Genomic DNA, 25,917 nt, shown 5'->3' with positions numbered 1-25,917 from the left:
GAAAAACCAGCCATTGAAAATCCTATGGAGCACAGTTCTGCTCTGAAACACATGAGTCGATGGAAGCTTGTTGGTTATAATATGCGACACCTCTTCCGTATTAGTTTTCTAGGCTGCTGTAACACAGTACCACAAACTGGGTGGCTTAAAGCAAAAGAAATTTATTCTCTCACAGTTCCGGAGACTAGACGTCTAAAATCAAGGTGTCAGCAGGGCCATGCTCCCCCTGAAGGCTCTAGGTGAGATCCTTCCTTGTCTCTTCCAGTTCCTGGCGGCCCAGGCATTCCTTGGCTTGTGGCTGCCTCACTCCGACCTCTGCCTCTGTCTTCACATGGCCACCTTCCCCTTGTGTCTCTGTGTCTCTTCTCTTTTATAAAGGCATCAGTCACACTGGGTTAGGGTCACTCTATCCCGGTATGGGAAACCCTGGTGGGGTAGTGCTTAAGCGCTACAGCTGTCAACTAAAAGGTTTGCATGGCAGTTGTAATCCACCAGGCCCTCCTTGGAAACCCTATGGGACAGTTCTTCCCTGTCCTATAGGGCCGCCATGAGTCAGAATCGACTCGATGGCAATGGACTATCCCAGTATGACCTCATGTTAACTAATTATATCTGCAAGGACCCTATTTCCACAAGGTCATGTTCAGAGTTTCCTGGGGCTTCGACATATCGTTTTGGGGGACACAATTCAGCCTGTGACATCTTCCCGTATCTTGCTTCACTTGGTCCCTAAGACAACCAGGAAGTAGCTAGCCAGGAGTTGTTAGTCCCGTTTAGAAATGGAGAAACCGAGGCTCAAGGCAGTTCAGTAGAATACCGCTCCTGAACTCGTACAGTTAATGTGTGTCAGAACTTCCTTCTAGGTCAACCTTCTATGTCTTTTTAAAAAGACTCTTAATGCTTAAAACCTCTCACTGCTCTGCAGGCTTCAGTGCTGGAATGAATCACAGGAAAGTGGTGACTCATAACAACTTCTGACTTACTTTATTACACACACATAACAAGGCTCTCTACTAATTTTTCCAAAGAACACATCGCGTCTTTAGAATGCTCTTCAGCTCCAGGAGTAATTGACAAATAGCTCACGGAGTGCACCGGATACACGTTGTTGTCTGAACAGAAAAACAAGACATGTCTCCGACCTTCCAAAAATATGTGATTCTGTGAAGCTAACACCACAAAAGGGAACTAAGAAAGAATGTGCCGGCTGTTTTAATAGAATGAACTGATTACCAAAAACATAGTCAAAAATATCTCTCTGAGGTGGAGCCAATTGTACCAAGAGTGGGTGGCAGTGGCAATGGTGGTAGTTTGCCTCTAGGGAGGAGTCTTTGACCACTGACGTCTCTTAGAACTGCCATCACATATGGTGATAATGAAAAGCAGACCATTTGGTTGGACTTATTCTTAGTTTTTAATTGTCTACAGAAGATGTACCCCTTATGGCCTGCACCAGGGTCTGTCCATTCCCGCGCCCCCCCTTCTTCATACACCACCAAGTATAGCAAGTGACTCAGAAGTCAGTGATTCATGTTACCCATCAGATTTGTTCAAAATTATTTTTATTGCTCTTTTTTAATTTTAATTTTTTAAATAAATCTCACTTCCCACTGATTGTTTGACAAGCCCAGTTCCCTGCCTGGTTCCCCCAGCTCTTTGTAGGCTCCTATCACCCAGGCTGAAGGCACTGAGAGCTGGGCCTGTCGCCATGTTGAAAACGCCTCCCCATTAGAGAGTGGGGACCGGGGCCAGGCTGCTCACTCACTGCCCCGAATCACCATGCAGGTAACCAGCCCACCAGGCTGGCCTCTGCCCTGACCTTGGATTTCTCCTGGCCTGAAACCCAGCCCTTAGTGTCAGGCCAGACAACTGGTGCCCTGATTCCTCTCATCTGCATTTTCCCGGCCCTGAAATCCCCTGTATCCTGGCTGGCTGGGCCCTGCATCATCCTGGACAGAGCTCTCTAGAACCAGGACTCTGGCACTCCTGAAGCTAAGAGCTGTCCTTGTCTAAAGCCCTTCTGTCACCACCACGTCTCTACCAGCCTGGCCAGCCTGACTGAAACCGATGCCACTCTGGGTCAGACTCGAGGTCCCTAGACTTTGTGGTTTGGATCATTGGACACTAACTGGGGGAGGAATGTAGAGGCTGGTACCCTCTGGCCTGGTTTCAGGGGTGTACTGGTAAATTTTAACCAGCTCTCTCAGAAAAAAGGGCCATGAATTGTAGCATTTGCCAATTTCCGTGGTGTAAGCACTCTTGCATGGCCAATTTCAAGCTATCAACATGACGTCACTGAATGTGGACATGGAAAGAGATGTGCAATTGCACGTGGTTATACAGTATTTCCCACATACAGATACAATAGACGGATATAACCCCAAGTACAATAGTAAAAACATAAGCAGGAAGTGATGCATTTTAAGTGGTTATTACTTTTGTTTTAGGATAATTTATTCAATTTGTAACTTCATATGATTTAATATTTAATAAAAGCTGTCTAAATGTTTGTCTATGTTTTATTGACTATGCAAAGGCATTTGTGTGGATAACATTGTGAAGAATGAAAATTCCAGAACACTTAATTGCGCTCATGAGGAACCTGTACTTAGACCAAGAGGCAGTTGTTCAAAAAGAACAAGGGGATACTGCACGGTTTAAAGTCAGGAAAGGTGTGCATCAGGGTTGTATCCTTTCACCATACCTATTCAATCTGTATGTTCAGCAAAAAGTCTGAGAAGCTGGGCTATATGAAGAAGAACTGGGCATCAGGATTCGAAGACTGAAGACTCATTATCAACTTGTTATATGCAGATGACACAACCTTGCTTGCTGAAAGTGAAGAGGATTTGAACCACCTACCAATGAAAATCAAAGACTACAGCCTTCAGGAAGGATTACAACTCAATATAAAGAAAACAAAAAATGCTCACAACTGGACCAATAAGCAACATTGTCATAAAGGGAGAAAATATTAAATTTGCCAAGGATTTCATTTTACTTGGATCCACAATCAATGCCCATGGAAGCTGCAGTCAAGAAATCAAATGATGCATCGCATTGGACAAATCTACTGCAAAAGACCTCTTTTAAAGTGTTGAAAAACAGAGACGTCACTTTAAGGACTAAGGTGCCCCTGACCCAAGCCGTAGTGTTTTCAATCACATCACACGCATGTGAAAGCTAGACAATGAATAAGGAAGACCAAAGAAGAACTGAGGCCTTTGAATTATGGCATTGGCAAAGAATATTGGATATTCCATGGACTGCCAGAAGGAACAAATCTGTCTTGGAACAAGTACAGCCAGAATGCTCCTTAGAAGCAAGGATGGCAAGACTTTGTCTCACATGCTTTGAACATGTTATTAGGAGGGATCAGTCCTGGAGAAGGACATCACGCTTAGTAAAGTAGAGGGTCAGTGACAAAGAGGAAGACCCTCAACGAGATGGAGTGATACAGTAGCTGCAACAATGGGCTCAAGTGTAACAACTATTGTGAGGATAGCTCATCATGGCAGCGTTTTGTTCTGTTGTACATAGGATCGCTATGAGTCAGAATCAACTTGATGGCACCTAACAACAACAACAAAAGCTGCCTTTGACAACCAGCTTGCAAAACTTCTGAAAATGTAACAATTGACTTGTCTGAGCCAGCGCAGTCAAGTCACTGCCTGGCTTGCCTCCCAGGCCCCATCCTGCCATGGGGGGACCTTCCTCCTCCTCTGCCAGCAGGCTGCAGGATTTCAGTAATCCTGGCAGCCAGGGCCATGTGTATGCACTGGATTGTGTCCCCCCAGATATTTGTTGGAATTCTAACCCTACACCTGTGGATGTGATCCTGTTTAGAAATAGGGTTTTTTCTGTTATGTTAGATCATACTAGAGTAGGGTGGATTCTAAATCTAATCATTTCTGTGTTATTAAAAGAGAAGATTAGACACATACACAGGGGAAGATAGACAACATGTGAGGATAGCCAAGGAACCGAGGGAGGCCTATGGCTACCAACAAGGAAGGAATTGACATGCCAAGCCCTGATTTGGACTTTTAGCCTCCAGAACTGTGAGAAAATAAATTTCTGTTCTTTAAAGCCACCCATTTGTGGTATTTCTGATACGGCATCATTAGGTAAATAAGATGCCACATGACTTCTGCTCTCCTGGTTGCTAAATTCAATTCATAAATTTCAGTTCTAATTCTACTTGGTCTCCCAGGGGCCTGTGACACCCCCTCCTTCTTGAAAGTCTACAACATCATTCATTCTGGCCATAATTTTTTAACCCTGTTTTGAGGATTCATGGCACTCTGCTGGCCCTTTAACTGTTGGTGTTCGCCAGGATCTGACCTTACTTTCTTTAGGTCTTCCATCCTTCTTACTCTGAACGTGAATACTGATGCCTCCCAAATCTACGCCTTCATCTCAGATAACCTTGGACGAGGCATACGCAGCTGCCTGCAGCACGTCTTCACTTGGTCAGCCCATAAGTATCCCGTTCTCAGCGTGTACCATCACTCCACCCCCAACCCAGCTGGTTCTTCATTTATATTCCTTGTTCAGCATCCATGCTCTCATTCGGTCCATACGTATTTATTGAGCACCTACTACACTCTAGTCATTGCGCTAAGTGCTGATAAAGCTCTGAACAAGCAACGATCCCGTCCCTTCTAGAGATTATTCAGAGGCAAATGGTGTCACCATCTGCCCCACGCCCCAAGCCAGAACCCTTGAGTCATCCCTGAGTCCTCCTTCCAGGTTACTTACTATTTATATTCACGTGGCCAGGAAGTCAGAGCTCTTCTACTTCCTAGACAACTCTGGAATCCTCCCCCTTCTTCCACTCCCACTATGACTGTCTTTTCTCAGGTCCCTGTGATTTCCTTCCTGGATTGCTGCACGAAGCACCTCACCTCTCTCCCATCTCCTGACTCGTTGCATCCCAGTCCACTCCCCGCAGTGCTGGAAGACTATTTCTGAAACTACATTTACGATACTGTCATTTCACTGTATAAAGTTCTCCCAAACATCGCCCCAGCCTTTGAAATGATGGCATGGCATTAAAGACCTTGCATGTGACCTGGCTCCTGTCTGCCTCTAAGTCTTCTTGTCACCATTCCTCTTTAGACCTCTTATGAAGAGAAATGAAGCCTTGATACATGCTACAACATGGATGAACCTTAAAAACATGTACTGAGTGAAGTAAGTCACACACAAAAGGAAGGATATTGTACAATCTTGCTCATACGAAATATCTAGAATAAGTAAGTATATAGACCAAAGTTTATTAGTAGTTATTAGTGGGAGAGAAGGGGGAAAGGGCTGTCATTGTTTAGGAAACATTGAGTTTCTGTTTATGGCAATGGAAAAAAATTTTTTTAATTGCACTTTAGATGAAGGTTTACAGAACAAACTAGCTTCTCATTAAACAGTTAGTACACATATTGGTTTATGACATTGGTTAACAACCCCACGACATGTCAACGCTCTCCCTTCTCGACCTTGGGTTCCCTGTTAGCAGCTTTCCTCACCCCTCCTGCCTTCTAGTCCTTGCCCCTGGGCTGGTGTGCCTGTTTAGTCTCATTTTGTTTTACGGGCCTGTCTAATCTTCGGATGAAGGGTGAACCTCAGGAATGACTTCATTACTGAGCTAAAAGGGTGTCCGGGGGCCATACTCTCCAGTTTCCTCCAGTCTCTGTCAGGCCAGTAAGTCCAGTCTTTTTTTGTGAGTTAGAATTTTGTTCTACATTTTTCTCCAGCTCTGTCCGGGACCCTCTATTGTGATCCCCGTCAGAGCAGTCAGTGGCAGTAGTCGGACACCACCTAGTTAAACTGGACTCAGTCTGTTGCAGGCCGTGGCAGTTGTGGTCCGTTAGTCCTTTGGACTCATCTTTCTTTGTGTCTTTAGTTTTCTTCATTTTTCCTTGCTCCCGAAGGGGTGAGAGATGGTGATGGAATTTTGGCAGCAGATTTGGTGATGGCTGCATAACATGATTAGTGCAATTGGTGTCCCTAAATTGTACACTTGAAAAATGTTAAATTGGCAAATATTGTGTTCTATATATATCTACAACTATTAAAAACAACAAGAACAATATGACTGGTGTCTTTGTGAGGGGGGGAAGAGGCACACAGACACACAGAGAGGACACCTTTGGTGATGAGGCAGAGATTGGAATGATGAGTCTGCAAGCTGAAGGACGCCAATGACGGCCAGCAATTGCTTGAAGCGAGAAGAGACAGGGAAGGGTCTTCCCCTAGAGCCTTCAGGGGGAGCATGGCCTAGTTGGCGCCCTGATTTTGGACTTCTGACCTTCAAAATAAGTTTCAGTTGTTTTCACTTTAGGTTTTCTGTTTGTGAGGCTGTGACAAAGGGACTGCCCACTACCTACTTCCTCAGGATGTGAGGAGATAATTGTGGTAATGTATCTGAAAACATTTTGCCATATTGAGAGGAAAGTTACCACCACAATCCATGCTGTTGTTAATGTGTTTTTAATACTCCTCCCAACTCTTAGGATGTTGTAGTACTTTGTTCAGGCAGCCACAGGAAACTATACAGGAGTCTTCTGGAAAAGGTTTCCTTGTTCCTTAAAAAAATAAAGAGAAAAGAGATAGCCTTCATCCTCCTCAGGACTTTGTCACAGCTGTTTGTAATCCTGGGATGTGGCAACCATCTTGTGATGATGAAGGGGACCATCCAAGGGCAAGACTGATCTATTGCGTATGGTAGAGAGAAGAAATGGAAATAACTTGAAGCCTTGACAATTTTGAGTTGTGGAATTAATCAACCCCGAGTTGCTCTACCTCTGAACTTCTTGTCACGAGACTAAATCCACTGGTTTTAGACCATTTTGAGTTACATCTGAAAGCATCCTAAACAATAACCTATAGTTAGCTATTGTTTTTAAACAAAATTTTCCTTGGTTTCCTCTATTCACGGGCTGCTACTCCTTCTTCCCATTTTATCAGTTCTTCTACCTTTCTTCTCAGAGGAGTTCTTCAAAGACTTGGGTGGTACTGATGCCTGAAATCCACTTTAAATGGAAAAATCTGCATTTACTCTGAAGAGAAATAGAAGTTAGCAGAACCGCCACTACCGATGGCTAATACATTTCGTCAGCAGATACTCTGGGTGAAGCCAGAGCTAATCCCTTTGCATGCCCTATCTTATCTAATTAGCAAAATTGCTTCACAAGGTGGTTGTTGTTACTTGTCATCAAGTAGGCTCTGACTCAGGGCGACCTCGTGTACAACAGAACTAAATGTCCGGATTCCTGTTTTATAGGTAAGGAGGCTGAGGTCCATAAAAGTAAGCGATTTTCCCAAGGTCCCAAAGCTAGTAAGTGACTGAGCTAAGGGCCTAACTAGACTTCGGGGCAGTCCTGATCTACCACCGTGAACTTCACCTCACTAGTCGTGGGAGCAGCAGAAGTGCCTCACCAGCGGGTGTCTCAGAATCAATACGTGAGTGCCCACAAAAGGACTGGAATCTGATTTAGAGTCTAAAGGTAATTGAGTATATCAGGTTCCATAAGTTCTCTGGTGAGTCTTATTTAACCTCTCTGCAGTTTAGGTTTTCTGTTTGCGAGGCTGTGACAAAGAGACTGTCCATTACCTACTTCTTCAGGATGTGAGGAGATAATTGAGGTAATGCATCTGAAAGCATTTTGCCGTATTGATAGGAAAGTTACCACCGCAATCCATGCTATTGTCAATGTGACTTTAATTACCCCTCCCAACAATTAGGATGTCGATAGTATACCGAAACCTATTCGATTGTGGGAAAATTTTCCATACAGCCCAGTAAACTCTCAGGAGAAAAAGCTCTGTGAAATCATTTGAAATGAGAAATCAGTTGAAATATCAGCTATGGGGCAAATGTTCTTTAAAGATCAAAATTTCATATTGGACAGAAGGCAAGTTTTTGTTAAGTAAGGGGCAACTGTTCTTATTTTACACCGGCTTTTGTAAAACATAAATGAAATATGGAAAAAAGGAAAAACTTCTTGCAGATACCCAATGTCAACCTAAATTATTTTTCATGAAGTTACTTAAATATGAACAAGCCAGAAACTAGGAACAGGGTCCTTATACTGGTAGATCTAATACAATATAAAAGCAAAGCAAATTTACAAATTACATAAAAACAAAACGACAAAACCAATAAAATTCAGACTAACTGCATTCATTGAATATGATGGATGACGTTGTCTTGTTAAAATAAAAAAAGTTAACTTTAACAGTAGGAAGATCAAAATTCTTGTTTGGTTCTGTATGTTTAAGAGTGCTGGCTCTAGATTGCTTGGGTTCAAATCCCAACTCTGTCTCTTACCAACGGTGTGACCACGAGCAAGTTACTTACTCCCCGAGACTCCATTTCCTGATTAGAAATGGAGATAATAACAGCATTCTTCTCAAAGAGCTCTGGTAAGGATTAAATATGGCAACACCTGTCAATGAACACTGCGCCTAGTACATACTAGGGCATAATAAACGTTAGCTGTTATTCATAATATTATTTGTTTTACTTCATTAATACCAATGAAGAGAATTCCTATTTTCCATTAGTGTGGGATTTATTTGAGATTAATAATTTCATTGCTTGGTTTTCAAATTCAGGATGATCCAACTTTATATTTAACCAAACTCAGTAAGTAAACAACCCTTGACAGCAAATGTCGATGCCACTTAATACCAGTATAAAGGTGCCTGTCACTTGGAGATACGCATAAGTTTGAGGCCATATTGAAATTTGCCTTAAAGGAGTATTTAATACAATTATTGCTGGAATCAATGAGAGGATAAGTTTTTATTACATGTTTACTCTTGCTCTTATTGCTAGCTGATCGGAATGGAGATGGAGCCACAATCAATTCCTCCCAACCAAACCAAACCAAACCTGCTGCCGTACAGTCTATTCTGACTCAGCACGGGCTGTATTCCTGGTCATCAAATTCTACTCTGTCTTGTTGAGTCTCCATTCTTGTACTGCGTCTTAAAAAAAATTGGAACTATTGCTGTAAGAAGGAGTCTTGGCGTCATGGCGGTTAAGCACTGGGTTGCTAACTAAAAGGCAGTGGTTCAAACCCACCAGCTGCTCCTCAGTAGAAACGTGCAGCAGCCTGTTTCTGTAAAGATTACAGCCTTGGGAGCCCTACGGGGTAATTCTACTCTGTCCTATAGGGTCACTATCAGTCGGAATCGAATCTAAGGTAATCGGTTTTTTTTTTTTTGTAATTACTCTAAGGCATTGTTTCGTCAAGTATGGCTAAGAGAATAGACTGTTTTGTTCAGTAAAATGTCCTTTGTGAATGCATGTGTGTGTGTGCACTAGCGTGTGCACAAGCTCACATTTTGCCCAAGTCCTTGTGACCCTCTCCTGTTCTTGCCCCGTGCTACTCTGTGCTGGGACATTACTTTCCTGTAGGCTCGTTCTTATTCTGTGTCTTGGAGAATCTACTTTCTCAAGAGTTTATATTTCAAATAACAGTCTTCCTTCATTTAATTGCCAAGGAGTCTTCGGCTGCCTTCAAAAAATTCTGCAGAAATGTCTGCCACGGATTATATGCCCACCCTTTCTTACTGCCAGGGCCTCCTCACTCCGTCTTGCCCTGGTTTAGGATGGGGGGTTCTTTTGTTGTTTCCATTTGCCAGGAAGAGTAACTTCCTGAAAACAGATGACCCCACTGGGCAGAAACATGGCCCCTTGACACTTAATATTTAAGGACGCTAGTAAGCGTCCCGCCTGGCCATAGAAGCTCAGGGATGTTCCTTATTCACTGCTTTATAACCAGCAACCTGTAGGCTACACAACTATCACAACCTACCAGGTTTGTAAGTTCGCATCTTTAATGTTTTTTTTTTTTTTTAAAGAGAAACAACGTGTTATATGCGCACTCGATCTTAGAGCAGTTCAACCTTTAGGCAAATGCTCCTCCCATGTTTCAGGGTTTCACAGAGGAATTATGTAAAAATTGAAAATTAAATATAAATTAAAAAGTGACTTCTAGTACATGGGAATCTTGGAGCTCTACTGGCAGGATGCCATTTATTAATCTCAATATTCTGTGCATTTTTCACTGACTCTGTTTTGGATTCCAGAGCTGTCTTTTTGTGCTCATCCTTAGAGGAGAGCCAAAATTCCAGGGCAGTGAGTTTTGATAAAGAACCTCCAAGTACTTATGTCACATGTTTAAGCAGCAAGACTGAAAATTAGTCTCTAAAGGCATTTTTTCTTCCTATGCTTTCACACGCATAGTTTCTATGCTTTTGTTTCTATGCTTTCACACGCATAGTTGGAGAAGGAAAAAAGGGCAATTTTGGATGAAGGCAGTACCTGGAGGAAGTGCTGAGTCTGGAGCAGATCGTGGTTTAAGAAGTCTCTCTGAGCACCCCTCCCGCCATGCAAGCACACCCCCAGGATAGGTCTCTAACCACGACATGCTTTGCTGTTTGCTTGTTCTCCCCACTTTCCCCCTTATAAGTAAACGTTTCATATTCTTGCCCTTGGACCCGTGACAGAAGAAAAGCATGTGATCTTGCTGTGGTTTGCCCCTCCCTGTCTCAGGAAAGTGGAATTTAAGGCTAAAACCACCTCAGGCTGAATGGAAATGTCAAACTTTCCAAGTCAACCTTTCCTGAGTTAAAACCAAACGGGCTGTGAAGGAACAAGTCTCCTTTCTCAGCTTCACAAATCCCAGAAGGTGCAGCCACCATGCCAGTGAATACACAGGAAATGGTCTGTGCCTGCAGCGATGTTTATTAGGTTTGGATAAGGGAGAAGAAAAAGTTTCTGAAGCAAAATTGACAAAACCAGGCCCAGACATGTAGCTTCTCTACCCCACAGTGCCGCAGCCTGTGCTGTAGCATGGCTACAGCTATAATCATTGCTGCCCTTAGTTGGGCACCTACTGTATGCAGGAACTTGACATTTATGATTTCTGCTCCTCACAGTAATCCGGCAAAGGAGGTAATGCTCTCCTTAATTTGTAGATGAGGGAGCAGACGCTCAGAGAGGTTCGTAACCTGTCCAAATCACAAAGCTTTGAACTTAGCTTTGCTTGACTCTAAATCTTATTCTCTATCCACCACTCCACCTTTGCTGAGCTTGAGGCCCTCATCCTCCTTAAAGATATAAAGAAGGACAAAGTCCAGTTGATCTCAGGGCAGGGAGAGTGAAGCAGGAAAGTGTCACTATGACCCCATAAAGACCCTAGTGAGGACCCAGGGAATGGGGTGGTGAGGAGTGCAGTCCAGACCAATGGGTCCTAATTAGTGGGGAGATGCAGCCTGGAGGTTGATGCCTGTCCCACGGCTCAGGAAGGCTGGGCGAGGAATCAGGGTGGTAATTGCATTTGAGTGACTGGTGGATGCGAGAGAAGGCGAATGTGCTTTCTGCAGACTCTGCTCTCTGTTAATCTGCACATGATCACTGGAATTACATTTTATTACATATTTTACTGCACATTCCATGAGTCATGTCTGAAAAATTATATTGGGGACTATACGTGGAGATTGTGCTGATATATTTAAGAGGTTCAAACCCACCAGCTGCTCTGTGGGGGAAAGATGCAGCAATTTGCTTCTGTAAAAGTTATGACGTTGGAAACCGTATGGGGCAGCTCTACTATGCCCTACAGGGTCACTATGATTTGGAACCAATGCGACGACAGTGGGTTTGGTTTTCTTTTTAAGGGCCTCTTAAGTACATAGGTCATGCATGGGAAGGTAGGAGAGGTAGGTGGTTTATGCACGAGCATTGAGTGGGAGTCAGAAGACGTGTGGTCTAGTCCCCACTCTGTACCCAAACACATGGGGCCAGCCAGGAAAAATGACAACAACACAAAAAGAACAGCCACGGTTTCCATGACTGAGCCCTGACCATATTTCAGGTATTAGATTATTTATTTTATATACGGTATCTCATTTAGTTCGCACTTAAAAGAAAAAAGATTTATCTGAGATTAAAATAGGTAATTCAGAGAAGAACTTCAGAATGCCAGAGTAAGAACCTCCACAATTCCGTTCCTAAAAATGACAAGACCTCTGCCAAAAATTGTCAAAATCAGTATTTTCAGAACTCTAGAAATTAACCAAAGGCTTGCAACAATACCAGGAGCATTTATTTAAAAAAAAAAAAAACTGACTCTCAGTAAGAACTGTGAGTTTTGTGGTATTTTTAACTTGTCCTTTTTTTTTAATTCCTATCCCCTCTGTGGGGCAGACCAGGCAGTTCTACTCTGTCATGTAGGGTCACTATGAGTCAGAATCGACTCAATGGCACAGTGCAACAACATCTTCTCATCTCTTCAGTAGCCTTGAAAACTAACAGCCTAATGACTGCAATAGCTGTGAAAACTGGCAGTCTAGTAGTCCTGGTGGGGCCAGAAAGAACTTGGGGCATCCTAAAATTCCCATCTACAGACAGTTCTCATGATTTGACCTCTCTGGCAGCTCTCTGAAATGCTCCATTCTCAGGGCTTATCTTTATTCAACCTGACCCAGAGCTCACTCTATGTGAACAGCTGTATCATTGGGTGTTTGTTGAAAAGAACCAACAGCAATTGTTTAATATCACAGGTGCTGATACCAGATAGGGCTAATAAGAGGCTGACAAAAAAAATTTAAAAGGAAAAGCTGAGAAATGAGATGTCAACAGGGAACTTTGAAAAGCTCCAGCATGTTCCTGGGAATGTGAATGTGAAAGGTCACACACACATTGCAGGATTGTGTGCGTGCCCAGGGAAGACCTAAGAAGGTTCTAGTATCTCACCTTTGGCTGATCTTGAGGTACTGCGCAAGCAGGAAGTGAAGGCTAAGGCTGAGTTGTAAACTGCCTGCCCGAGAATTGAAGGTGCACCCCAACACACACATAGGCCCCTTGGCAAAGTCTGGGAGACTCTGATTCAAGGAAGTTAAGTAAATCTCTATCCAATCATTAGTTAACCACTACGCTAACTGAGCAGCTCAACAACAACAAAAAGATAAATAACAAATAAAATATGGGCAAAAGATTTGAATAGCACTTCTTAGAAGATATACAAGTGACCAATGAACACAAGAAAAGACACTGAACATTATTAGTCATTAAAAGAAAAAAAAAAAAAACCTGTTGCCATTGAGTGGATTCCACTCATAGAGATTATATAGGACAGAGTAGAACTGCCCCACAGAGTTTCCAGGGACTGCCTGGTAGATTCCTTTTGGTTAGCAGCCGTAGCACTTAACGACTATGCCACCAGGGTTTCCTTATTGGTCATTAGAGAAATGCAAATCAAAGCTCAGAATGTAATACCACACACCTATTAGGATGGCTAACATCATCAAAACAGACAATAACAAGTGCTGGTAAGAATGTGGAGAAATGGGAATCCTCATACACTGTTGGTGGGATTATAAAATGGTTTAGCCACTTTGAAAACTGTTTGACAATTCCTCAAAATGTTAAACACAGAGTTTCTATAGGACTTAATTTCACTTCTATGTATCACGCCCAAGAGAGCTGAAGACATACACCCATACAAAAACTACACACAAATATTCATATACGTGTATTATTATACATGTAATATTATTCATGTATATCTACGTGTATGAATATTCATATTATTCATAATAGCCCCAAATTGGAAACAACCCAAATGTCCATCAACTGATGAATGGGTAAACAAAGTGTGGTCTAACCATACAATAGGATATTATTTGGTCATATAAAGGAAGGATGTACTGATATAGTCTACAGTGTGGATGAACCTCAACATTTTGCTGAGTGAAAGAAGCCAGAAACAAAAGACCACATATTGTATGACTCCATTTATATAAATATTCAGAGTAGGCAAATCCCTAGAGACAGAAAGTTGATTAGTGGTTGCCAGAAGCTGGGCGAAGGGGAGAATGGAAAGTGATTGCTTAATAGATGGGGTTCGCCTTTGGGCTGAGGAAAAGGTTCTGGAAGTAGACAGTGGTTGTACAACACTGTGAATGTAATTAATGCCACCAAATTGTATACCTTAAGGAGCCCTGGTGGCGCAGTGGTTAAGAGCTCGGCTGCTAACCAAAAAGGTGGCAGTTCAAATCCACCAGGTGCTCCTTGGAAACCCTACAGGGCAGTTCTACTCTGTCCTATAGGATGGCTATGTGTCGGCAATGGGTTTCGTTTTTGGTTTTTGTATAAAGTGATTAAAACGGTAAATTTTATCTTATAGAAATTGTACCACAATAACAAAAAAAGGCATGCTCAAGTTTACCTTCAAGGCCAATCGAATAGGACTAACGGAGTTGTATTCACTCAACAAATATTTACCAAACACCCTCTTATGGCAAGAGCTGTGCAGGGTCCTTTGGCTCACCACTGACCTTTCTCCACATTTGCTTAATGATGCCTGACGTTCTTTTCATGAGGATTGAGGATTTACATATCATGACAAATGGCTAGGAAAAAAATGCTCATTTATTTCAAAATACATAAAAAACAAAAAGATGGATTAATGGATGAATGTGTGATAAATCAAGTACAGTAAAATGGTATTTGTAGAATCTAGATGGTGGGTTTATGGTGTCCAATGTAAAATTCTTTCAACTTTTCCATTAGATGGTGGGTTTATGGTGTCCAATGTAAAATTCTTTCAACTTTTCCATATGTTTGGCATTTTTCCTAACAAAATGTTAGGAAAAAACAAATGGCAGTTAGTGTACAGTCAGTCAGTCGTCCAGGACATTGGATCCTTTCCCTCTGTAACTGAGAGGCTGGGAAAGGACAGGCTGGAGGCGGAGAGGAAAATTTGGTAAACATTAGTTTTCGCTCGGTCCTTACAAAGGACAGAGAAATGATGTTTGGAGGCTTTGTTCTCAGACAGCTGCAAAAGTAGACAGAATTCTGCTTACTGTGTGTGGAATATATTTTATAAACATGTCCCATCAACCTCAACTCCTACACACACTGAGGTTCTCTGTGATACAGAGAGAGCGAGAGTCCTTGACCACGGAGGGGGGTCCCAGCTGTGGTCATGGTCATACTACCTCCCGCCTACTGGACATCTCCACAGAGATGGCTCTCGGGTACCTCAGGTCAGCCTGTCCAGAACTCACGCTGCCCCCTCATCTGGTGTCCCCTTCTGCCTGCCTGCCTGGGAAAGAACTCACACCCGTGAAGACTCAGCTTCACCAGTGGCCACTTCACTCCAAAGCTTCTCCTGACCCCCTCAGGAGAATCTGACCTTTCTCTCCTTTATCTTCTCACGCTGTCCTCCCGTACATATTCCTACGTCCAATTCCCTGTTGTTGTTAGCTGTCGCCAAGTCAGTTTCGACTTATAGTGACCCAATGTGACAGAGTAGAACTGCCCCACAGAGGTTTTTCTTTTTTTTTTAATAGTAGTTTATTGTGTTCTGGGTGAAGGTTTACACAGCAGTTTAGGTTCTCATTCAGCAATTTCTACACAAGTTGTTCGGTAACATTGGTAACATTCTTCACAATGGGTGAACATTCTCATTAATTCTGTTCTGGTTGTTCCCCAAAGGGTTTTCTAGGCTGTAATCTTTATGGTAGCAGATGGCCAGGTGTTGGTTAGAATCCAAGCACTTAACCGTCACGCCACCTGGGCTCCTTTCCAAATTTCTATCCCTATCTAAAAAATGTACACTGTGCCCTTCAAGCTGGGTTTCCCTTTGGTTTTAATCTTATTTTACTTGGGTGTCTTGGTTAGATGATAACTTTTCTGTTTCTAACAAACATCCAGCTGTGCAACCCTTCAGGTGCAAATCCAACTAAATCAATTCCTATTTTGAACAAGGTATGACTTGCTTTGAAAATATAATGAACCAGTAGGTATTTGGCTAAAATCACTTGGCCAGTGACTGCTGAGCTCATCTGTTATAATTTTTATTACACTGGGTCTTTGATGCCTCTTGATTTTCAAGATTTTTGCATAGGCGTTTGGGCTCTAAAACCAACTCCAATGAACCTTGTGTGGTACATGGGATAATAGATATCGATGGAGGTGAGTTTGCTCAGAAAGCCATCGGTCCATTCATTTTTCCTAGCAGAAAGAGTACAGCATTGAAAATTAGGAGAATTAGTTTCTGTCCTGGCTCTGCCTCTTAATAGCTACATGATTGTAGAGAAATCACTTAAATGGCGGGCAATTTATTTCATCTCTAAGCTAATATTAGAAACCCTGGTAATATAGTGGTTAAGTGCTTCAGCTGCTAACCAAAAGGTCAGCAGTTTGAATTCACCACCCTGGAAACTCTATGGGGCAGTTCTACTCTGTCCTATAGGGTCACTATAAGTTGGAATCAACTCAACGGCAATGGGTTTGGTTTGGTTTAAACTAATATTACCTCATAAAGTTTTTGTGGGCAGGGCTGTTTGATCCATTAGATACTACTAGCACAGTGTGTAGGATTTGTGTAGTGTTATTATTTGCTATCGAGTCAGTGTGACTCATGGTGACCCCATGTACTACAGAACAAAACGTTGCCGGGTCCTACTCCATCTTCACAATTGTTGGTATGCTTGAGTTCATTGTTGCAGCCGCTGTGTATTTTAAGTACCTTCCAGTACTATATAGGACAATATTCTGCTGTGATCTATGGGGTTTTCATTAGCTAATTTTCAGAAGATCATCAGGCCTTTCTTCCTTGTCTGTCTTAGCCTGGAAGTGCTGCTGAAACCTATCCACCAGGGTATTTGAAATACCAGTGGCATAACTTCCAGCATTATAGCAACATGCAAGCTACCACAGCATGACAAACTGACAGGCAGGTGGTGGACTTGCAGAGGCCCCCAAAATTCCGGAGACCGAAAAAACGTAATTAAACCCAAATGTACAAATAAGCCTTCAAAATCAAAATTAATAAGAATTTAACAAAATGTCAGAAAAGCGTAAGTTTTGGTCCACTCCTTAAATTGTTACATTTAGTGTTTGGTTTTTATTACATGAGAAAATGATTTGTGGATTCATTTTTTTTTTTTTTTTCAACTTTGCAAAAACTCCTCAGTATCTAGATGACCTTCAAGAAATGATTGCTGATCCTAAATTAAATGTTACCTACAGCAAAATTGACTCAACGACAACTGGTTTTATAGCAAAATAAAAAAAACAATTTTTTTCGAAGTCATATAATAAAAATCTTTCCCAAACATTTTTACAATAAAAAGTCTATTTAAAGTAGTTGCGGGTCATTTCAGTATGTTTGCTGTGATGCGGAGACCCCGAAATTCAGTCTATGGAGATCTTAGAATGGCCCTGGCTTGAGGAACTAAGGGAGGGCTTTACAAGTGTGACTAGCAAACTGTGGAAAAATGCATTATCTACTCTGAAAAAACTACACTACCCCAAAAGGCCACCAGCCAGGAACCCCAGGGAATCACTAAACAAGTTGTTCCCAAACGTGCCTGATCTTCCAAATCGCTGGGGAAGGGTGTCAAGGTGGAACCTGGGAGTCAGGACTTTAACAGCCTTCCAGGAGCTTCTGACAACCAGCCGGGCTTGGGGACCACTGGGCTGTAACCGAAGGCCCTCCCGTTCCACTTTCTGCCCTTGGTTGCTCTTTTGGAAGAGAAAAGCTGATTGCGCTCATCTGGACCACATTTCTTTCTTAGCCAAGCAGTGTGAGCCCAACACTGTTCATAACAGAGTCAAACGCGGCTTTGTCTCTAGCCCTTTTTTTTCTCAAACCTCTCCCAACCCATAATAACTTACTTCCCAACACACCTTCTCCCCTTTCGCATCCTTTGCTCTAGACTTAAGTCTCCTCCTCAGCTCTCAGTTGCTGCCTGGAAATTCTTTTCTCTTCCCTGCTCTTTTGTTCCGTGTCGTAGATTCTGCAAAAGGTTTTCTCTTTCAATTTTGCATCAACTGGCAGTAGCAGAGATTTCAGGGCTAGCAAAGCTGTCATTGCTGGCTGCCAAGAGGCTGGAGATGGAAATAAACAGTGTCATGTGTTTCTGAGACCATCAGAGTCAGGGTTGCTGGGTAGGAGCAGGGACAGGGGTGTGTGTGTGGAGAGATACTAACCTCTGCCCTTCTGGGCTTCTTACCTTTACTTGGGTAGGAAGTCAACTGGATGGACAGGAGGGGCACAGTCAGCACTAATCCAGGCCTGAGGTTGGAGGGTAGTTGACTACTCAAAATGTGACTCGGAGGTAATTTTAGTAAGAGTGTTATTTTGGCTGCAAACGCAGAGGTGACTGCCTTCATTCCCTGGGGAAGGTCTTCCGCCTTGAGGACTGCATGCTTAGTGGATTTGTGCAAGGAAAATACCACTGGAATTATTCAGAATTTACCAACAGGCCCATGGCATCCCTCAAAAACTGCAGATTTAACTTTTTTTAATGGCATGGACCTATTATAAATAATAAAAATTAAGGGAAGTTTTCTTGTTGCATGAGATTTGTCATGCTCCGATTTCTCTTAGCAGTAGCAGCAGCAATGCTCTCAGTGTTCCCCAGTGGGGGGCCAGTGACCCATTTACATCACAATCACCTGGGGTGCCTGTTAAAAATGCAGACTCCTGGGCTCAGACTCAAGGAGTCAGAATCTCTGGGGGTGTGAGGCCCAGGAATCTGCACGTCAGGTAGTACCCAGTGCAACCCAGTGCCTTCGAGCATCTCGGGTGATCTCTTAAGAACACCAACGTTTTAGCATCGCCGATTGCGCGTGTACCTGTTATGTGCTAGAGACTTTATTTATCTGATTTTGACAAATCTTTGACAACAATCTTAGAAAGTAGCTATCATTACCTCCATTTTTAAACGGAAGCCTAGAGAAGTTAAAGATTTCTAAGGTCACCCAGCTGGTCAATAGCAAAGCCAGGATTCACGCACAGGCCCGTGGGATTCTAAAGCCTGAGCCCTTTCTGAATTTCCCCCACATTCGCACAGAGCTTCACGTCTGCCTGGCCACTGAAGCAGCCTGTGACGTTTGTTGGGACCCAGACCACACTGAGGAGCCCCTGGCAGAGGCCTTTGGCTTTGTAGGAACTCTGGCTGTGTAGGAATCCCAGCTTTGTAGGATCGCAGTGGCTGCTGTGAACTCTCTGACAAATGCTGTGTCCACTCCCCTTACGGTTGTGGGGCCTCAGTTCCTAAGAGCTGATTAAAGGCTCCCGACTTTAATTGGGTGCTTCAGCTGATCCTGGACGCCCATCTATTGGGAAACCCTGGTAATTAAAAGCAAAGTGTGGCAGATGCTGTTGGGAACCTAACCAACACTGATTTGTTCCCTTCCCAAAATTGGGTAGTTGTGTGCTTGGAGGGGGAAGCCCTAGTGGCATAGTGGTTAGAGCTACGGCTACTACCCAAAAGGTTGGAAGTTCGAATCCACCAGACACTCCTTAGAAACTCTATGGGGCAGTTCTACTCTGTCCTATAGGGTCACTATGAGTTGGAATCGACTCCACAGCAATGGGTATGGTGCTTGGAAGGTGGAGGAGGGGTGAAGGGGATGGATCCCACTATGGCCCTCGGTGTGTGGATCTTGATGAGCTAAATCAATAATGGGAACTCCATTCTGCTTGCCAATGACAGATTCAGCAATGGGCAAAAGGCCCAATTCTTGTCAATGAGATGTGAGAGAAAGCCAGCTGGGAGATTTCTGAGAGGGATTCCTTTCTTATAAGGAGGCATTCAAGCTTTTCTATAGGAGAAAAAGGGGGGCTAAAATGTCACACAACCCTAGAGTGCATCAATGCATTCTATGTGGACTGGGTCCCTTGGAGCTGGACGAGGGGCACCACTCACACAGAAAGCAGGGTGAGTGGCGCCCCCTGGAGTCGGGCAACAATAGTGTAGGGAGAGAGCTGACATCCACCCACTGGAACTTGAGCCTGGCATTTCCAACCCCACCGTTGACATGCTCACAACCGGGCTAATGTCATTTGAAAGAAGAATTTCAAAAGCGGAAGTGTCTAGGCACATCAGGCGCTCTGGTAAACTGCATTGCTCCCTATAAACGAAAGCAAATCCTGAAGTCCCCTGACATCAGAGTTTACTCTGAAGCTTTCAAGAGAGGATAAGCCCAAACCCAAGAGGATAAACATCTTCAATTTGGAATTGCGGAAGTGTCAGGCGGGGTCTTGGCTGCCTGAGATTTGTTTAGTCTTTGGTAGCTTTGACTGAATAGTCCTGGGTCACGCAGACCTCAGAGGGATGGCCCAGGGCCCTGGGCTGAATGTACCTCTGCCTAGCTCCGGCTTCTGCCTCAGACTTGAAAAGCCCCGAGTCTCAACTTTCTTCCTTTCCCCTTGGCCTTCAAGTGTCAACTTCCTCCAGATGCTCCTCTTTAAGAGCCTACTTCCTCCTCTGGCACGGTTCTGTCGGTTCGTTGATCAGGGGGAACTCCGGGAGTCTCTGAGCCAGCTCTTCCTCGTGACTCCACTTGCAGGAGGAGCTTCCAACCCCGGCCACCCAACAGTCCACGATGACACGTCCTGCAGGCCTGCTCCACGCGGCTGTGGTGTCTGGGCCTGCCTCCAGCTTAGAAATGCTTCTTAAAGGTGTTGCTGGTTTTCCTAAGAACATAAAAGCGAAGGATATAACATGGTTTTTAAAAACGTAAATTTGCTTTCCAATTAGTGAAACTGTGCAAGCTCAACGCAGAGACTGAGGGGGTCATCAAAGAGCGCGCACATTAAAAATCTCCAAAAATGTAATCCCGGCACCTGGAGGTAACCGCGGTTATCATTGGAGAACAGAAGAGTGGTTTCTTATACAGTCCATAGTGGATATTTTATTGGGGGAGAGAGTTTAATCAGCAACAATTGCCCCGTCTTTTAGAAACGGCACCCTGATTTCTTTCTGAGCGGTAGATTCCTCTCTCACTCTTAGAGTAGGTGCCTCAGACAGGGCTTTACCAGAACTACAGGGTCGAGCAGGTGACAGGTTTAAGCCAATTAAGGCATTGTAAATACAGGTTTAAAAAACAAAACAAACACAAACACAAAAACCCACTAGATCTGTGCTGGCCGGCGTGCTGCTGAGGTCACTACCGGTGAACCACCGCAGGTTTTTCGGACTCCAGGGTTCCTGGAGCTGCTGGACCTGGGTCTCAGGGGTTCTAGTGATGGACTGAGTCTGGTTGGCCCAAATGGGGTATCTCAGAGGAGCCGGGAATTGACATGCTTCATGGAACCACCACCCTGGCCTTCAGGTTTCACCATGGAATCATCATTGTACTCCCGGGCCATGGCGGGTGCCTACAATGCTGCCCAGACTGTGAAGAAGGTGATCGAGATCAACCCCTACTTGCTGGGCAGCATGGCTGGAGGCACAGCACATTGTAGCTTCTGGAAGAGGCTGTTGGCTAGGCAATGTCAATTTATGAACTTCGCAACAAGGAACACACCTCGGTAGCAGCTGCATCCAAGCTGCTCGCCAACATGGTATATCAGTATGAAGGCATGGGGCTGTCCATGGGCACCATGATCTATGACTGGGATAAGAGAGGCCCTGGCCTCTACTATACAGGTAGCGAAGGAAACCAGATCTCAGGAGCCATCTTCTCTGTAGGCTGTGGCTCTGTCTATGCCTATGGAGTCACGGGTAGGGGCTACTCCTATGACTTGAAAATGTAACAAGCCCATGATCTACCCAGTGAAGCCATTTACCAAGCCACTTACAGAGATGCCTACTCAGGAGCTGTGGTCAACCTCTACCATGTCTAGGAGAATGGCTGGATCCAAGTCTCCAGTGACAATGTAACTGATCTACGTGACAAGTATAGTGGATCTACTCCCTGAAGGAGGGTGGATGTGGGTGTTTGCATTTCTTTGGGTAACTGTCATTGGTAATAAGAGCATAGCACCCCATTATATAGTGGAAGGGTCCCTAATTGTATTCATCTTTTTTTTTCAGCTCATGCTGAAGAAACTACATATTTGTTTTACTTTCTTTGCTGTTAACATTACACTAGAAAAAAACCAAACCCATTGCCGTCAAGCCTATCCTGATTCATAGTGATCCTGTAGGACAGAGTAGAGCTGCCCTACAGGGTTTCTAAGGAGCAGGTGGTGGATTTGAACTGCTGACCTTTTGGTTAGCAGTCATACCTCTTACCCATGTGCCACTAGGGCTCCACTGTATTTGCTCAAAAACAAAACAAAACAAAACAAAAAACCATCATCATCGAGTCGATCCCAACTCATAGGGGCTCTATAGGACGGAGTAGAACTGTTCCATAGGGTTTCCATGCAGCAGCTGGTGGATTCAAAGTGCCAACCTTTATGGTTAGCAACTGAGCTCTTAGTCACTACACCACCAAGGATCCCCCCCCCCGCCCCCCCGCCAAAACTTCTTTGTGAAGTCTTGTATTCTGGGTGAAATGAATTGTGGACTTACATCTGTTGTTGTATATGCAGTGTCTTCCTGCCAGCCTGTATCTGACCTCAGTGTTGAAGCTTCTAAGTGCCCACCCTCCCTGCCTCCAGACTCCTCCCCCTCACCAATCCACATCTCTAGTAGTCAGGGTGGTCTTTTCAAATGTAAACAGGACTTCTCTGCATGAAGCCCTGCACAATGGCCCTTCTTTGCCCTGTTGACAAAGGATAAAGTCCTCGTGTTCACTTGGGCACATGTGGCCCCAGGTGACTGGGATCCCGCCTCCCCAGCCCACTGCCTGTGTGTCCATGCCTCTCCACCACACTGGGAGCTCCTGGGGATAGGGATCATTCTTACTGGACTCTATCCCCAGTGCCTGGTGCAAGACAAGCATTCAGAAGGCGACAGGTTTAAGCCAATTAAAAATAAGGCATTGTAAATACAGGTTTAAAAAACACACACAAAAAAAACAAACACAAAAACCCATCCATTGTCAAATGGATGAAACAAGGTTATGATACTTTTTTCATCCTACCTAAGGTTTGTTGTGGAATCATCTTTTCTCTTTCCTCCTCTGCCCTACTCGATTGTAAGCCTCCTGGAGGAAGGGATCCTCTTAACCCTTGGGTACTGCACAGAGCCTGGTAGAGTGACCCACTGATAATAATCAGTATTCACTGCGTGAATGGTGGCCTGGAACCAAGGTACCAGATGCCTGACCTGCCTCTGCCTCTTCCTCTGCTTTGCCACCGGAGTTTGGGCGGGTCCAGCCCTCTAACCCCAGAGACCAGTCAGAGAAGGCCAAACCCAAACCCAAACCCATTGCTGTCAAGTCAATTGTGGCTTATGGCGACCCCATGTATTTCAGAGTAGAACTGCTCCATAGGGTTTGGTTTTTGGTTTTTTTAGTGAGCCTAACATGTGTGTGTTCTGTGTCTCAGCAATTCCGCTCCTAGTATACACTCAGTGGAAATGTGTGTACGATTAACCAAAGACATGTCCATGGATATCATAGCAGTACTACTTATAGTAGACAAAAATCTGGGCAATAGAATGGGTAAATAAATTGTGCTATGTTCACACAATGGAATGCCATATAGCAATGAATATTGACAAACTACTGTTACATGCAATAATTGTGGATAGCTGACATAAGCATAATATTAAGTGAAAGTAGCCAGGCACGAAAGAATACACACTGTTCAAATACAGACAATATGAATCTATGGTGCGAGACTTCAGGAAAGGGTTCAGGGAAGGGATAGTGGGTGGGGAGAAACTTATGAGTGGCATTCTGGGTATGTTGGTAGTGCTGTTTTTGTTGACCTTATGGGGTGAATTCGCTTTGTGATAATTTACTGAGCTTTGATTTGTATACTTTCCTTTTAGTGTGTTAAATGTCAATAAAATTTTTAAAAATTTAGTTGATAATTTTCCTGGCACAAAAGTGATACAGGTTCACTGTATAAAATTAGAAAAACAGTGAAAAAATAAAGAAAATAAAAAATCAAAAGAGAGGCGACCCTTAATATTTTAGTCTATGTCCTACTATGCCTTCTAATAAAAATATGGTATCAAATACAATTGTTCAAAAAATATAACATCTTAGGTATAAATCTAATAAAACCTGTATAGGACTTGTATGCTAAAACCTGCAAAACTCTAATGAAAGACATCAAAGATCTAAATAGAGGGGGAAACATACTGTGTTCACGGACTGAAAGACTGAACACAGTAAAAACATCAGTTCTCCACAAATTGATATGCATGTTTAACACAATTCCTATCAAAATCCCAACAGGATTTTTTTGGGGTAGGCGTAGGCAAGATTCTTCTAAAATTATTCAGAAACATGCAATTAAAATATTCTAACTTTAGACAAAGGAATTAAAATAGTCAAAACAAATTTGAAAAAGAAGAATAATGTGGGAGGAATCTGTCTACTTGATTTCAAGGTTTATTATTTAGCTACATTAATCAAGTCTACATGATATTGGTAGAGGGACGGAGACATAGATCAGTGGAGCAGAACGGGGAACCCAGAAGCAGGCTTATACAAATGCGCTCAATTTTTTTTTTTTTTTTTTAATTTACCGAAATTTATTCAATGATTTCCTCCCTTAAGGGTATTTACTTTGGGGCTGCTTTTCTCCTTCTTTCCCCGTCTCCTTCTCGCCACCTCCTCTTTCATCTTCTTTTTTTTTCTTTGGTTTAAGGTTTAAAGATTATCTCAGGGCAGTAGTTTCAGGTCCCCAAATGATTTTTGATGAACATACAAAAGCAATTCAATGGAGGAAGGGTAGCCTTTTCAACAAATGATGCTGGAATAACTGGACATCCACAGGTAAAAAAACGAACTTTGACCTAAACCTCACACCCTATACAGAAATTAACTCAAAATGAATCATTTTTTATGCTTAAATATTTCGTTGATTTGAATTTTTATCTTGAGTTAGGTATGAATTGACTTAGGAATGCAACCTTGTTTTGTTCCAAATTACAACCAATTTTCCTAGTGCCTTTTATTCTCCACTGATATAAAATTCTATCGTTATCACATTCTAAATTTCAGTGTATATAGGGTTTGGTTATATACACACACATGTATATGTATTTCACAGTCTATACAACCTTATTTATACAACCTCTTAGACACCCTGGTGGCGTAGTGGTAAAGAGCTACAGCTGCTAACCAAAAGGTCAGCAGTTCAATCCACCAGGCACTTCTTGGAAACTCTGTGGGCTAGTTCTACCTTGTCCTATAGGGTTGCTATGAGTCAGAATTGACTCGATGGCAGTGAGTATAACCTCTTTAAGAAAGTTTTCAATTTAAAATTGGAAAGGTAAAGCAGGGGCGGGGGTATTTTACATAGTGTCTCCTGTGGCTGGGTGGGGAGGATTTCTGGAATTTGAACCTTCATCCTGGTGGTGGTAGGAGGCACAACCATCCTTGACTTCAAACGTAGATTGCTCAAGGCTCAGTGAGAACTGGAGTAACGGAATGTTTTAATTTCATGTTCCTATGGAACAGTTTCAAGAAATTGCATCTGGAGCAGGTCTGAAGACCAGTAGGCAAGAGGAAATTTCACCATCCTTCATTTTCATCAGGAAGAATACCCCAGGGCAAAGTAGAAAATGGGTTCCTGGGTTTACTGATTAATAGGCAGGGAGGTATTTAAACCCTGCTTGAAACCCAGCATCAGTTGTGAGTTTCCTTAATACTCTAAGAGGCGCTGAGGGAGAGAGTGGAGGTTCCTTTTGAGGAGAAACAGTCCTGCCTTCTGTAAATAGCAATTACAACATTCTAAGAAATGCTGGTCGTGGAGTGGTTAAGCGCTATGGCTGCTAACCAAAGGGTCGGCAGTTCAAATCCACCAGGAGCTCCTTGGAAACCTCATGGGGCAGTTCTACTCTGTCCTATAGGGTCGCTATGAGTAGAAATCAACTCTACAGCAATGGGTTTTTCTGGTTTTGGAAGCAAACCTCATAGATGCATGAATCTGAGCCTGAAGCAGGGAATCATATACACGATCTAACCTTGAGGGGAAATAAAGGTACTATTGCTTCTGGGCTATGCGATAATGTCGTATCTGCTGAACAGAT

General features: G+C 43.3%; 1 pseudogene; it reads left to right on the top strand.

Annotated features, from left to right (window-relative positions):
- LOC126070317 (proteasome subunit beta type-5-like) overlaps positions 1 to 21,737 on the top strand; it is a 36,948-nt pseudogene extending 15,211 nt beyond the window's left edge.
- Positions 21,738 to 25,917: the final 4,180 nt, after the last annotated feature.

The sequence above is a fragment of the Elephas maximus genome, chromosome 1 (assembly GCF_024166365.1).
Source record: "Elephas maximus indicus isolate mEleMax1 chromosome 1, mEleMax1 primary haplotype, whole genome shotgun sequence".
In the NCBI taxonomy this organism is placed as follows: domain Eukaryota; kingdom Metazoa; phylum Chordata; class Mammalia; order Proboscidea; family Elephantidae; genus Elephas; species Elephas maximus.
Note: the sequence above shows the minus strand (reverse complement) of the source record. Positions and strands in the feature narration are given on the sequence as shown.